At 44.1% G+C, this 15,126-nt stretch overlaps 1 long non-coding RNA gene across 1 annotated transcript in view; it reads left to right on the top strand.

Annotated features, from left to right (window-relative positions):
* LOC140730217 (uncharacterized) overlaps positions 1 to 15,126 on the top strand; it is an 82,142-nt gene that overhangs the window by 37,120 nt on the left and 29,896 nt on the right. The window contains exons 4-5 of the long non-coding RNA XR_012099540.1: positions 1,915 to 2,050; positions 6,959 to 7,093. This is a non-coding gene — a long non-coding RNA (uncharacterized lncRNA). The remainder of the gene's footprint in view (positions 1 to 1,914; positions 2,051 to 6,958; positions 7,094 to 15,126) is intronic.

Below are 15,126 nucleotides of genomic sequence, written 5' to 3'. Positions count from 1 at the left end.
TGTGCATGTGACAATAAACTCCACTTTGACTTTAAGAACAGACATGGGACTAACAAGAGAGTGGAAAGGCATTGTGACCTGGACGTGCAGATCTACCTAACAGCATAGTGACACAGTTATTTGAGCAAGAGACTGCGAGAGTGAAATAGCTGCTTAAATCATTGGAGCACTGAGTCTCAGAGGACAGAGAGTCTGATTGTGAAACAAGCAGGGTAAAATGACACCTCACATCAACTCCTGACTTCTCCCCTCAGAATGAACAGGGATTTCTTCAGGGGGTAGTCAGAAAGAAGAGATGTAGAATCTCTGAAAGACAGTTAGGAAATGGGACTTTTAAGTTGTGAATTAAAGATAAGAAGGAAAGATCATTGAGAGAAATTGAAAGCCCCAGGCATCACTGGAGCAGGTTAGATTACTGCACCTTGACTAGGACCCCGGGAGGTATTGATGGTAAATGATAGAGGAGGGGCCTTAATGGACATGGTATTGGGTAATGTGTTGGCCATATGACTGACCTTTTCAAAGGGAGACCACCTGCATGCCCTCACCAGCATCTCCTCCATTTCCTGCACATCTGTTCTCAGGGACCACTGATCACAATTCCTTAAGGTTTATGATTGTGGAACTTGGAGGAGAGCAAATTATGATGGTATTAAGCAGGAACAGCTGTTTTGAGCAAGTCAGTATCTGACATGTGGAGGGTTTAAAGACCAATTGCACTGAGTACAGGACAGCTATGTTCCAGTCATAAGGAAGGACAAGGTTAGCAAGGTCATGAATCCTTGCATGATGAGAGAGGTGGTGAATTTAGCTGAGAAAAAGAATGCATACCTAAGGTTTAGAAAACGAAAACCAGAGCCCGAAAGAAGTGTGAAAAGAATTGAAGAAGGAAATTTGCAGAGCCAGGAGCGGCCAGGAAAAGTCATCGGCAAGCAGGTTTCAAGTCAAGTCACTTTTATTGTCATTTCAACCATAACTGCTGGTGCGGTACATAGTAAAAATGAGACAACGTTTTTCAGGACCATGGTGTTACATGACACATTACAAAAACTAGACTGAACTACAGAAAAAAATACACACAACAACTACACTATATTACAGACCTACCCAGGACTGCATAAAGTGCACAAAAGAGTGCAGGCATTACAATAAATAATAAACAGGAAAATAGGACAAGGTGTATTGAGGACTCTGATAGCTCGGGGGAAGAAACTGTTACATAGTCTGGTTGTGAGAGCCTGAATGCTTTGGTGCCTTTCCCCAGACAGCAGGAGTGAGAAGAGGTTGTATGAGGGGTGCATGGGGTCCTTCATAATGCTGTTTGCTTTGTGGATGCAGCGTGTAGTGTAAATGTCCATGATGGCGGGAAGAGAGACCCCGCTGATCTTCTCAGTTGACCTCACTATCCGCTGCAGGGTCTTGCGATCCGAGATGGTGCAATTTCCGAACCAGGCAGTGATGCAGCTGCTCAGGATGCTCTCAATACAACCACTGTAGAATCTGATGAGGATGGGGAGTGGGAGATGGACTCTCCTCAGCCTTCGCAGAAAGTAGAGATGCTGCTGGGTTTTCTTTGCTATGGAACTGGTGTTGAGCGACCAGATGAGATCCCAAGGCATTTTATACATACATCAACTAAAGAACAGATAAGACCACCCAAAGATAGAGGGAACACATCCATGGAGTCGGAGGAGTTTGGTGATGTCTTAAATGAGTAAGTTACTTGAGTATTTACCAAGGAAAAATCAGGGAGGGAAGCGAGATCTCTATGGGACATTCAGAGATAACAAAAAAGTCTCTTGAAGGACATTAAAGTCCCCAGGACATGATGGGATATAGCAAGGTTATTGAGGGAGTCGAGAGATGAGATCTTTGGGACATTAACCAAAATCTTTCTGTCCTCTGCTACCACAGGTGAGGCCCTGGAGAACTGGCAAGTTGCTAATGTAGTTCCTTTGTTCAAGAAGGAAACCAGGATAATTCTGGACAGTACTTTCTTTGCCACAACCTGTGCACCCAATTTCAGGAAGCTATCGACTTGGAATGGAAGGTATATGACATGCTTGCCTTTATTAGTCAAGGATCTGAGTTCAAGAGTCAGGAATTAATGTTGCAGCTTTATATAATTCTAGTGAGGATGTACGTGGAGTACCCGTTCTTCATTTCTCTGTCTCTGTCTCTGGAAACTGACCAACCTACTAATATCTTTTACAAACCTACTGACTCTCACAGATACCTTGACTTTGCTTCGACCCACCCTGTCACTTATAAAAATACAATTCTCTTCTCTCAGTTCCTCTGACTCCATTGGATCTGCTCAGGGTGTGATTTCTCATTGTAGAACATCTGAGATTTACTCCTTTTTTAAAGAACGGGATTTATTTTCCTCTGTCATCGATGCTGCCCTCACCTGCATCTCCTCCATTTCCTGCATATCTACACTCACCCCAGTCTGCTACTGCCATGTCAGGGATAGGGTTCTTCTTGTCTTTACCTATTACTTCACAGTGGTTTGAATGGGGCACAACTGCACAAGCGTGTGGAGTTCAGCCAGTGAGAACAGCGAGAAGCATTTAAAAGTGAGAAAATTCAAAAGGTGATAGTTATTTCTTCCTGACGAAGGGTCTCGGCCTGAAACGTCGACAGTGCTTCTTCCTATAGATGCTGCCTGGCCTGCTGTGTTTCACCAGCATTTTGTGTGTGTTGCTGTGGTTATTTCTTCAGCCGTTTGAATGTGGCATGACTGTGCAAGCGCATGAAGGTCAGCCAGTGAGAAGAACTTAAAAAGAAAACAGATTTAGACGGCGAGCATCTGAGTAGAGGGAGACAGTTGGAAGGCTTGGCTCAATGGGGCTTCAGCGATAAAGGGTCAAGTCAAGATAGGTTATCTGTGTTGATTACAGACAGGAAGTATGTGTGTGAGGCTGGTTTTCTGTGCTTGGTGTCAGATGTGGGAAGTCCAGGAGACTCCCAGCCTCCCGGACGGCTGCACCTGCGTCAGGTGTGTGGAGCTGCAGCTGCTTAGGGATGGTTTAGGGAACTGGAGATGCAGCTCGATGACCTTTGTCTGGTCAGAGAGAGTGAGGAGGTGATAGAGAGGAGATATAGGCAGATAGTTTCTCCAGGGCCTTGGGAGACGGATAAGTAGGTAACAGTCAGGAGAGAGGAGGGCAAGAGGCAGATGCTAGAGAGTTCTCCAATGGCTGTCCCTCTTAACAATAAGTACACCTGTTTGAGTACTGTTGCAGGGGAACAGCGACCTGGAGGAAGCAACAGTGGTCACGCATCTGGCACAGGGTCTGGTCCTTTGGCTCAGAAGGGTACGGAAAGGAAGTGGATAGCAGCAGTGATAGGAGACTCTATAGTTAGGGTGTCAGACAGGTGATTCTGTGGATGCAGGAAAGAAACGCGGTTGGTAGTTTGCCTTCCAGGTGCCAGGGTCTGGGATGATTCTAATCATGTCTACGATAACGAAGTGGTAAGTAGAACAGCCAGAGGTCGTGGTACATATTGGTACCAACGACATAGGCAGGAACAAGGAGGAGGTCATGAAAGCAGACTACAGGGAGTTAGGAAGGAAGTTGAGAAGCAGGACCACAAAGGTAGTCATCTGGGTATTATTGCCTGAGCCACGTGACAGTGAGTATTGGAATACAATGAGGTGAAGGATAAATATTGTGGATAGTGTGGAGGGCTGTCAGAGGTTCCAGTGGGACATTGATAGGATGCAAAACTGGGCTGAGAAGTGGCAGATGGAGTTCAACCCAGATAACTGTGAAGTGATTCATTTTGGTAGGTCAAATATGATGGCAGAATATTGCATTAATGGTAAGACTGTTGGCCGTGTGGAGGATCATAATGATCTTGGGGTCTGAGTCCATAGGACACTCAAAGCTGTTACACAGGTTGACCCTGTGGTTAAGAAGGCAAATGGTGCATTGGCCTTCATCAATCTTGAGACTGAGTTGAAGAGCTGAGAGGTAATGTAGCAGCTGTATAGGACCATGGTCAGACCCCACTTGGAGTACTTTGCTCAATTCTGGTCGCCTCACTACAGGAAGGACGTGGAAACCATAGAAAGGGTGCAGAGGAGATTTGCAAGGATGTTTCCTGGACTGGAGAGCATGCCTTATGAGTATAGGTTGAGTGAGCTCAGCCTTTTCTCCTTGGAGCAACAGAGGATAACAGGTGATCTGATAGAGGTGTACAAGATAATTAGAAGCATTGATCGTGTGGATAGTCAGAGGCTTTGTCTCACAGCTGAAATGGCTAACTTGAGAGGACATAGTTTTAAGGTGCTTGGAAGTAGGTGCAGAGGAGATGTCAGGGGTAAGTTTTTTACGAAGAGAGTGGTGAGTGCGTGGAATGGGTTGCCAGCAGCGGTAGTGGAGGTGAAAGCGATAGGGTCTTTTAACAGACACCTGGATAGGTACATGGAGCTTAGAAAAATAGAGGGCTATGGGTAAGCCTAGGTAGTTCTAAGATAAGGACATGTTCGGCACACCTTTGTGGGCTGAAAGGCCTGTATTGTTTCTGTCAGTTTTCTATGCTTCTGTGTTTCACAAACCTCGGTATCCAGCTCATCATTCCCAATAACTTCTACTATTTATGACGGGATCCAACCTGAATGCATCTTTCTGCTAAAACCCCTCACAATCTCGGCTTTCAATAGGGATTGTTCTCTATGTAATGCCATTCTCCACTCGACCTTCTCCACTGATCTCCCTCCTGATGATATCTGACATAACCTTAGACTTTGCTTAGTACAGATTCTGATGCTGATGTGTGCATCACCATCTCTGAATGGATCAGTCAACATGACAGAAAACACCAGACAATAGCTTTGACATCAAGACGTAGCTCTGCTTGACCCTGTCTGAGACAGTGAAAGGCTCAGATGTCTCACCATTGCCCTGAACTCTAGCCTGCATGCCATCATGGAACTGTGGCGCCATGGTGATGAACTTCCGTGGGAATCCGTACTTCACCATTGTCTTCCACAGACCCTCTCTGCAAACAGTGTCGAAGGCCTTCGTCAGGTTGACATAGCTGGAGAACAGGTCAGCATTTTGCTCCTGACATTTCTCTTGCAGCAAACACCATATTGATAGTTCCACACTCTTTCTGGTTCCATACTGGCTCTCTGATAGCAGTCCCCTGTCAATGTATGATTTGAGAAGCGTGGCAAACGTCTTGACTATGATGGCCAACAAGGATATTCCCCGATAGTTATCCAGCTTTCCGTCTCACTTATACAGGTGGATGATGGATGCATCTTTCAATTTCAGTGTTAGCTTCTCTTGCTAACACATGAGTTGGAAGGTAAATGCAATGTCAGCATTCATTTAGCAAGGGCTAGAAGATAAAAGGAAGGATGTGATAACAAGGCTTTGTAAGGCACTGATGATGCCTCATTTGGAGTATTGGGAGCAGTTTGGGCCCCTCATTTTAGAAAAATTGTACTGGCATTGGAGAGAATGTAGAGGAGATTTATGACAATGATTCCAGGAATGAAAGGGTAAATGTCTGAGGACCATTTTCTGATTATGGGCCTATAGTTGCTGGAATTTAGAAGAATGAGGGAGAATCTCATTGAAACCTATCAAATATTGAAAGACCCAGACAGCATGGGTGTGGCGAGGATGTTTCCTACAGTAGGAGAGTCTATGACCAGAGGGCACAGTGTTATGGTCCGGTCCGGAGCCCGCATTCCGGGTCTTGATCCGGTCCGCGGACTCCAGACTCTGGGTCTTGTAGCCGCCCCTCCTTTCACCCTTAAGCCCAAATAAGATCATCTTGGCTTAAGGAGGCACACCTGATGCCTATCGGCTGGCAGGTGTATATAAGGGACACTGGGACTGAGTCTACTTGGTGGGGTTGCTCTGTTTGCCTGGTTTTGAGTACCCTCTGTTAATCAACAAGTTCTGTGAGTCAGTCTCATAGTCACCCTGGACTAAGCTCCCTTCCGATTCTTGCCTCTGTTGGGTAAGCACGCTGGACTGCTGTTGCCTGGCAGGGGACTCTGAACTTCCTACCCCTTGCTCCCAGGTGCTCTGTGTCTTGCCCAGGCCCCCATGTTCCTGCCTGGGAGGTGACCCTGGGGAGTTATTGTGGCCTGTCCTGAGGACTCTGACCCTTTCCTACCCCTCGGTCCCAATGGGTTGTGCTCCGCAACCGGTCCAGGTGTTCTGCGTCTTGCCCAGGCCCCTGTGTTCCTGCCTGGGAGATGACCCTGCCCTGGAGTTATGCAGCCTGCCCAGGGGCCTCCCCTCCCAGCATTCCTTGTCCCAAAGACCAATCCTCTAGCCTAGCCAAGATCCTGCCTCTCCAAGAACTCCGGGAGCCTCCTCGCTTGAACTTTAAGACTCTCTTGGAACCCCAGCATCACCTTGAATGTCATGACACTCACGTTCACCACGGTCTCCATGTCTTGTCTCTCGTTTAGTTGTTCCCGTCCTGTCCCTAGTACTTCAGTGCCTGCGTCCTGCAATTGGGTCCAGCCCTGTCCCCTTATGACACACAGACACAGAATTGAGGGAACTCCATTTAGAACAGAGATGAGGAAGAATTTATTTTGCCAGAGCATGATGTATCTGTGAGACAGCTGTGGAGGCCAGGTGATTGAGTATATTTAAAGTGGAGGTTGATAGGTTCTTGGTTAGTCAGGCCATCGAAGGTTATGGGAAGAAGTCAGGAGAGTGGGATTGAGAGGGATAATAAAACAGCCACGATGGAATGGTGGAACAGACTCAATGAGACAAATGGCATAATCTGCTCCTGTTGTATGACTTATATGAATATCACAACGAAGCTTCCTCTTTTACATCCTCCCTCACTCTGAAGGTGAGTTACTCATCCAATCCTTGACCTCATCATCCTGTCCAATGGAAAGTTTAACATTTCAGTCCTTGCGTTTCAAACTTAAGCTGTACTGATTCTGCTAACTGTGTTTTTTCAGTCGATCTCCATCGCCACTACAGGCAACTGAGAAGGAGAAGCAGAGTCCAGCAGCATTGGCAGAAGGCTGTCTCCGGGAGCTGCTGAGCAGAGCTGCCTACGGTAACATCAAGAATGCCATCAAGCCTGTTTTAATGTATGTGTTCTTCAGGCCAGACAAATAGTTGCTTAGAGAACCACATTACTATAAATGCCTCCTCTACCTCCTCCTTGTTGGTAGCAATGAGAAGAGGGCATGACCCTCATTTCATGAAAGATGCTGTTTATTTGAGACATTTCTATTTGAAGGGGTCCTGGATGTAGATGGGGGTGGTGGCTAATACCCATGATGGTGCTGGCTGAATGATGAGTATCCTTTCAGAAAATTTGCAATTCCTTGGTCTCTGATATTCTAGAATACAAGAGCAGGGATATGATCCTCCAGAAGGCATAATGACAAACTGCTTTAAAAAGCCATCTCATAGGCATTTAACAAACTCACTCTCTTGAGATCCATTACCAGCCTGATTTTCCCAGTTGACCTTCATGTTGAACTCTCCCATGACTATCATATCATTGCCCTTTTGAGGTGCCTTTTCTATTTTCCATTGTGATTCACGTCCCAGCTACTGTTAGGAGGACAGTATATAACTGCCATTAGGTGCATTTTAACCTTGCGGTTTCTTTTCTCAACTCTCAAGATTTCAGCACCTTTCAATTCTATGTCACATCTTTCTACTGATTTGATGCCATTCCTTACCAGTGGAGCCACGCCATCCGCTCTGCCTACCTTCCTATCCCTCTGATATAACATGTAACCTTGAACTCTCAGGTCCAACTATAACCATCCTTCAGCCATGATTCTGTGATGGCAACAACATCAACCCTGACCCTTTGTAATAGTACAGCAAGATCATCCACCTTATTTCCTTATACCCCGTGCATTGAGATATAAGACTTTGAGTATGGAATTTGCCATCCTTTTTGATTCTGCATCCCTAATGCACTGGTAGTCTGCTGTCTGCAAATTTTACTTAACATCCAGCTGCCCGTACTGACAGTCTGACCACATGCAATTTTTGCTTTTTTACCATCTGTCCAATCCTGAGTCCCTTCACTCTGGTTCCCACCAGAAAATATTTATTCAATACTACAGTAAAAATTAATCACTCAGAAAACTGTTCTTCAAGCAGAACAAGTCTCAAGTCAAGTCACTTTTATTGTCATTTCGACCATAACTGCTGGTACAGTACACAGTAAAAACGAGACAGTGTTTTTCAGGACCATGGTGCTACATGAAACAGTACAAAAACTACATTGAACTACGGAAAAACAACACAGAAATAAAACTAAACTAGACTACAGACTTACCCAGCACTGCAGAAAGTGCACAAAGCAGTGCAGGCATTGCAATAAATAATAAACAAGACAATAGGCACAGTAGAATCATACTGTGAATAGCCTCCAGAGGCATATTAAACTGTTATGCATATAAAGGCTACTCTAAAGTGCAAGCAGATAATTAATTGTTAAACTGTAATGAACTGGACAGTTAAACAGCCAGATCGAACATATATTTTCAGTCAGTGTCGTGGGGTTTTAGAAATCTAACTGAAATGATCACCAAATCTGAAACCATCTCAGTGAATCTGTAACTCAATGAGTACATGATGTCCTGTAACTCAGGGCTACAGACCAAAGTGGGATTAGTGTAAAGCCTCCTTCTAGACAGAATGGCGTCAATCTGTGCTGCAACTGTCAATGATGGTGTCGATTTACTCTGCTCACATGGTCCATCTGTATAACAGAATTCAGGATCGACAAAAATGTCAAAAGCAGCAAACTTCATTTATGTAGCATCTTGAACACATCCTAATGTATTTCACAAGAGACATCAGCTCAGCTGGTGGAGGTGAAGAAGCTGTTCCTGAAGCATTGAGTGTGCAATTTTTGGCTCCGATACTTTCTGAATGGCAGCAATGAGAAATGGGCATGTTGATTACAGTAATAGGCAGATGCAACAGGAGCGTTCCCATGCAGGTCTGACAAAGAGCCTGAAAAAGCAACAAGCTTTTTGATGGGAGTCTTTGTTAGTGTACTGCACAGATGTAACAGGAGTGGTAAAGATTTTCGATGAGAAACCTGGTCTCTGTAAAAAAGTGGTACAAACTAGACAAGCAGTCATCGTCAGAGTGGCTTGAGGCAGAGTAGTAAGGCTTTGGCTCAACAAGGGTTCTGTGAGAACAGGCAGAGCCAATGTCCAAGATTTTTGCTCCCAGTATGGATGAGAATGGGGGCTGTAGGAAGGATGAGCACCTAACTGTAGCACCGTATTTCAGGGAGACATTCAAGCAGGGGAGAGAAGATAAATGTACTGATAATTAGGGGTAGTATAGTCAGGGGAATAGATAAAGTTCTCTTTCATGAGGATAGAGCATCCCAAAAGTTGTGTTGCCTGCCTGGTGCCTGGGTTTGGGACATCTTATCTCATCTGCAGAGGAATATTCAGTGGGAGTTTACCACTCCTATATAACAATATAACAATTACAGCACGGAAACAGGCCATCTCGGCCCTTCCATTCTGTGCCGAATGCTTACTCTCACCTAATCCCACTGACCTGCACTCAGCCCATAACCCTCCATTCCTTTCCTATCCATATACCTATCCAATTTTGCTTTAAATGACAATACCAAACCTGCCTCTACCACTTCTACTGGAAGCTCATTCCACATAGCTACCACTCTCTGAGTAAAGAAATTCCCCCTCATGTTACCCTTAAGCTTTTGCCCCCTAAGTCTCAACTCGTCCTCTTGTTTGAATCTCCCCTACTCTCAATGGAAAAAGCCTATCCACGTCAACTCTGTCTACCCCCTCATAATTTTAAATACCTCTATCAAGTCCCCCCCCCTCAAACTTCTATGCACCAAAGAATAAAGACCTAACTTGTTCAATCTTTCCCTGTAACTTAGGTGCTGAAACTCAGGTGACATTCTAGTAAATCTTCTCTGTACTCTCTCTATTTTGTTGACATCTTTCCTATAATTTGGTGACCAGAACTGTACACAATACTCCAAAGTCAGCCTTACCAATGCCTTGTACAATTTTAACATTACATCCCAACTCCTATACTCAATGCTCTGATTTATAAAGGCCAACATACCAAAAGCTTCCTTCACCACCCTATCCGCATGAGATTCCACCTTCAGGGAACTATACACCATTATTCGTAGATCACTCTGCTCTACTGCATTCCTCAATGCCCTACCATTTACCATGTATGTCCTATTTGGATTATTCCTACCAAAATGTAGCACCTCACACTTATCAGCATTAAACTCCTTCTGCCATTGCTCAGCCCACTCTTCTAACTGGTCTAAATCTCTCTGCAAATTTTGAAAACCTACTTCATTATCCACAAAGCCACCTAACTTAGTATCATCTGCATACTTACTAATCCAATTTAGTGAGAATGAGCAGTACACCAATCCTCCAGCACCATCCCCATTTCTAATGACATTTGAAATATTTCTGTCAGAGCCCCTGCTATTTCTACACTAACCTCCCTCAAGGTCCTAGGGAATATCCTTTCAGGATCCGGAGATTTATCCACTCTTATATTCCTTAAAAGCACCAGTACTGCCCCCTCTTTAATCATCATAGTTTCCATAACTTCCCTACTTCCCTACTTCCCTTACCTTACTCAATTCAATATCCTTCTCCTTAGTGAATACCGAAGAAAAGAAATTGTTCAAAATCTCCCCCATCTCTTTCGGCTCCACTCATAGCTGTCCACCCTGTTTCTCTAAGGGACCAAATTTCTTCCTCACTATCCTTTTGCTATTAATATAACTGTAGAAACCCTTTGGATTTATTTTCACCTTACTTGCCAATGCAACCTTGTATCTTTTAGCTTTTCTAATTTCTTTCTTAATATTCTTCTTACATTCTTTATATTCCTCGAGCACCTCATTTACTCCATGCTGCCTATATTTATTGTAGATATCTCTCTTTTTCCTAACCAAGTTTCCAATATCCCTTGAAAACCATGGCTCGCTCAAACTTTTAACCTTTCCTTCCAACCTAACAGGAAGATAAGGATTCCGCACCCTCAAAATTTCATCTTTAAATGACCTCCACTTCTCTATTACATCCTTCCCATAAAGCAAATTGTCCCAATCCACTCTTCTAAATCCTTTTGCATCTCATCAAAGTTAGCCTTTCTCCAATCAAAAATCTCAACCCTGGGTCCAGTCCTATCCTTCTCCATAATTATATTGAAACTAATGGCATTGTGATCACTGGACCCGAAGTGCTCCCCAACACATACCTCCATCACCTGACCTATTTCATTTCCTAGCAGAAGATCCAACACTGCCTCTTCTCTAGTTGGTACCTCTATGTATTGCTGCAAAAAACTATCCTACACATATTTTACAAACTCCAAACCATCCATCCCTTTTACAGTATGGGCTTCCCAGTCTATGTGTGGAAAATTAAAATCACCCACAATCACAACCCTGTGCTTACTACAAATATCTGCTATCTCTTTGCAAATTTGCTCCTCCAATTCTCTCTCCCCATTAGGTGGTCTATAGTACACCCCTATAAGTGTTACTACACCTTTGCCATTCCTCAATTCCACCCAAATAGGCTCCCTAGATGAGCCCTCTAATCTATCCTGCCAGCGCACCGCTGTAATATTTTCTCTGACATGCAATGCAACACCTCCTCCTCTTGTCCCTCCGATTCTATCAAACCTGAAGCAACAAAATCCAGGAATATTTAGATGCCAATCACACCCCTCCTGCAACCATGTTTCACTAATAGCTACAAGATAATATTTCCATGTATCAATCCATGCTCTAAGCTCATCCACCTTTCTTACAATGCTCCTAGCATTAAAATAAATGCATTTAAGAAATTCTCCACCTCTTCCTCTCTGTTTATCTCTAACAGTACAAAGAACTTTACTGTCTTCTTTTTCTTCCTTCTCCCATACATCTGTTTCTACATTCTGGTTCCCCTCCCCCCTCATATCTACAAAAGTAGTTTAAATCCACTGGAGCCTCTCCAGCAAACCTACCTGCAAGAATATTTGTCCCTCTCCAGTTCAGATGTAAACCGTCCCGCTGGAATAGGTCACATCTTCCCTGGAAAACTGCCGAATTATCTATAAATCTGAAGCCCTCCCTCCTGCATCATGTCTTCAGCCACGTGTTGATCTGCACTATCTTAATATTTCTAAACCCACCTGCACGTGGCACTGGAAGCAATCCTGAGATTGCTATCCTGGAGGTGCTGTCCTTTAACTTGACACCTAGCTCCCTAAACTCACCTTTCAGGACCTCCTGACTCTTCCTACCCACGTCATTGGTCCCTACATGGACCACGACATCCGGCTGCTCACCCTCCCTCTTGAGAATACTGAGAACTCGATTTGAGATATTGCGGACCCTGGCACCAGGGAGGCAACATACCATCTGGGATTCTCGATCTCTTCCACAGAACATCCTATCTGTCCCCCTAACTATTAAATCCCCTATCACTACTGCTCTCCTCTTTTCCCCCTTCCCTTCTGAGCTGAGGGTCCAGTCTCGGTGCCAGAGATGCAACCACTGTAGCTTGTCCCTGGTAGGCCATCCCCATCAACAGTATCCAAAACGGTATACTGATTGTTGATGGGAACGACCACAGGGGTGCTCTGCTCTTCCTGTCTATTCCCCTTCCCTCTCCTGACAGCCACCCAACTACCTGTCTCCTGACTCCTAGGGGTGACTATCTCCCTGAAACTCCTGTTTATTTCTGCCTCTGCATCCCGAATGATCCAAAGTTCATCCAGGTCCAACTCCAGTTCCCTAACTCAGTTTGTCAGGAGCTGCAGCTGGAAGCACCTTTTGCAGGTGTAGTCATCAGGGACAACTGTGCTCACCCTGACTTCCCACATACTGCAAATGGAGCACTCAACTGCCCTAGCTGCTGCCTTCATTACCTACTCCTAAGCTAATTAGATTAATTAAAGGAGCTTACCAGGCCTTACCTCACCTGGAGTGAAGCTCGTACTCAGCCTCTGCTCGCTATTTAAATTCTCCCGCTGCCTCACGCGCTTGCGCAGTTGTGCCCCGTTCAAACCTCACCGATTGTTGCGATTGTTGCATTCTGTTGCAACACTCCTGTTGCATCTGTGCAGTACACTAATCAAAGACTCCCATCGAAAAGCTTGTTGCTTTTTCAAGCTCTTTGTCAGACCTGCATGGGAATGCTCCTGGTGCATCTGCCTATTACTGTAATCAACATGCCCATTTCTCATTGCTGCCATTAAGAAAGTATAGGAGCCAAAAATTGTACTCCCAATGCTTCAGGAACAGCTTCTTCACCTTCAGATTTATGAACAGACAATGAAACCATGAAGACTACCTTACTGATTTTTCCTTGTTTTGCACTACTTATTTAATTTCATTTTTTATATTTTTATAACATTCTTTGGACAATAATAGATTTTAGTTATAATTTTATAGATTTATAGACCAATAGAGTGCAAAGACCTTCTGCTGCAAAACAAAAAGTTTCATGCTATACGCCAGTGATTTTAAACCTGATACTGATTCTGGTTCATTCTGTTATCTTCATGGATACAAGGAATTTCATTGCACCCTGGTGTGAATGACAATAAACTAATCTGACCTGACATGAGCTGAGCTGATGTCACTTGTCATGTACGTTAGGATGTGTTCAAGATGCTATATAAATGAAGTTTGCTGCTTTTGACATTTTTGTCGATACTGAATTCTGTTTTACAAACGGGCCATGTGAGCAGAGTAAATCGACACCATCATTGACATTTACAGCACAGATTGACGCCGTTCTGTCTATTGTGATACAGAAGGAGGCTTTACACAAATCCCACTTTGGTCCATAGCCCTGAGTTACAGGACATCATGTACTTATTGAGTTACAGATTCACTGAGACGGTTTCAGATTCTGGGATCATTTCAGATAGATTTCCAAAACCCCACGACACTGACTGAAAATATATATTGGATCTGGCTGTTTAATTGTCCAGTTCTTTACAGTTTAACAATTAGTTAACTGCTTGCACTTTGGAGTAGCCTTTATATGCATAACAGTTTAATATGCCTCTGGAGGCTATTCACAGTATGATTGTGAAAGATTTGCTCTGCTTGAAGTGAAGAACAGTTTTCTCAGTGATTAATTTTTACTGTACTATGGAATAAGTATTTTCAGATTAGATTATTATTATCAATAGATTTAAATGGATTTTTTTTCTTATCTCTGGCTATAAATGAAGCTGTTTTATGCTTGGTGTCATCTTTAGTTTCTCTGTCCTTCAAGGGTTGTTTGTTTCAACTACCCTTTTTTTCCATAAAACCACCAGATATAGGGGCAGATATCTGATATATATAGCATTTGGCCCATCGAGTCTGCCCTGCCATTTCATCACGTCTGATCTATTTTTCCTCTCAGCCCCGAACTCCTGCCTTCCTCCCCACTTCCCTCATCCCCTTATCACTTAGTGCCCTGTCCAATCAAGAATCCATTAATCTCTGCCTTAAATATACATCCAAACTTGGCCTGCACAGCTGCTTGTGGCAACAAATTCTACCGATTCAATACTCTCTGGCTGAAGAAATTCCTCTCCATCTCCGTTCTAAAAGGATGCCCTTCTGTTCTGATGCTGTGTCCTCTGGTCTTAGAGTCTCACATTAGAGGAAACTTTGTCTCCCCATCTACTCCAGCAAGACCTTTCGCCATTCAACAGTCACATCTCATTCTTCTGAATTCCAGTGAATACTGACCCAGAGCCATCAGTCTTCATATAACAAGCAGTTCAATTCTGTAATCTTTTTCATGAAACTCCCTTAAACCCCCTCCAGTTTCAGCACATATTTACTCAGTTAAGTGGCACAAAACCACTCGCATACTCCAAGAGAGTGCTTTATAAAGTCTCAACATTACATCCTTGCTTTTATATTCTAGTCTTCAGGTGCCCGTCAGGACTGTGTTCTAAGCCCCCTCCTTTACTTTCTGTATATCCATGACTGCGTCATCACCCAGCTCTTCTCCAGCTCTGTATCCCTTTTCCAATCAACTTTCCAGCTCTTAGCTTCATCACTCCCCCTCCTGTCTTCTATCATTTTGGATCTCTCCTTCCCCACCCCCCCCCCCCCCAC

The sequence above is a fragment of the Hemitrygon akajei genome, chromosome 7, assembly GCF_048418815.1.
Source record: "Hemitrygon akajei chromosome 7, sHemAka1.3, whole genome shotgun sequence".
Classification (NCBI taxonomy): Eukaryota; Metazoa; Chordata; class Chondrichthyes; order Myliobatiformes; family Dasyatidae; genus Hemitrygon; species Hemitrygon akajei.
This window is presented reverse-complemented; position numbering and strand designations above follow the sequence as displayed.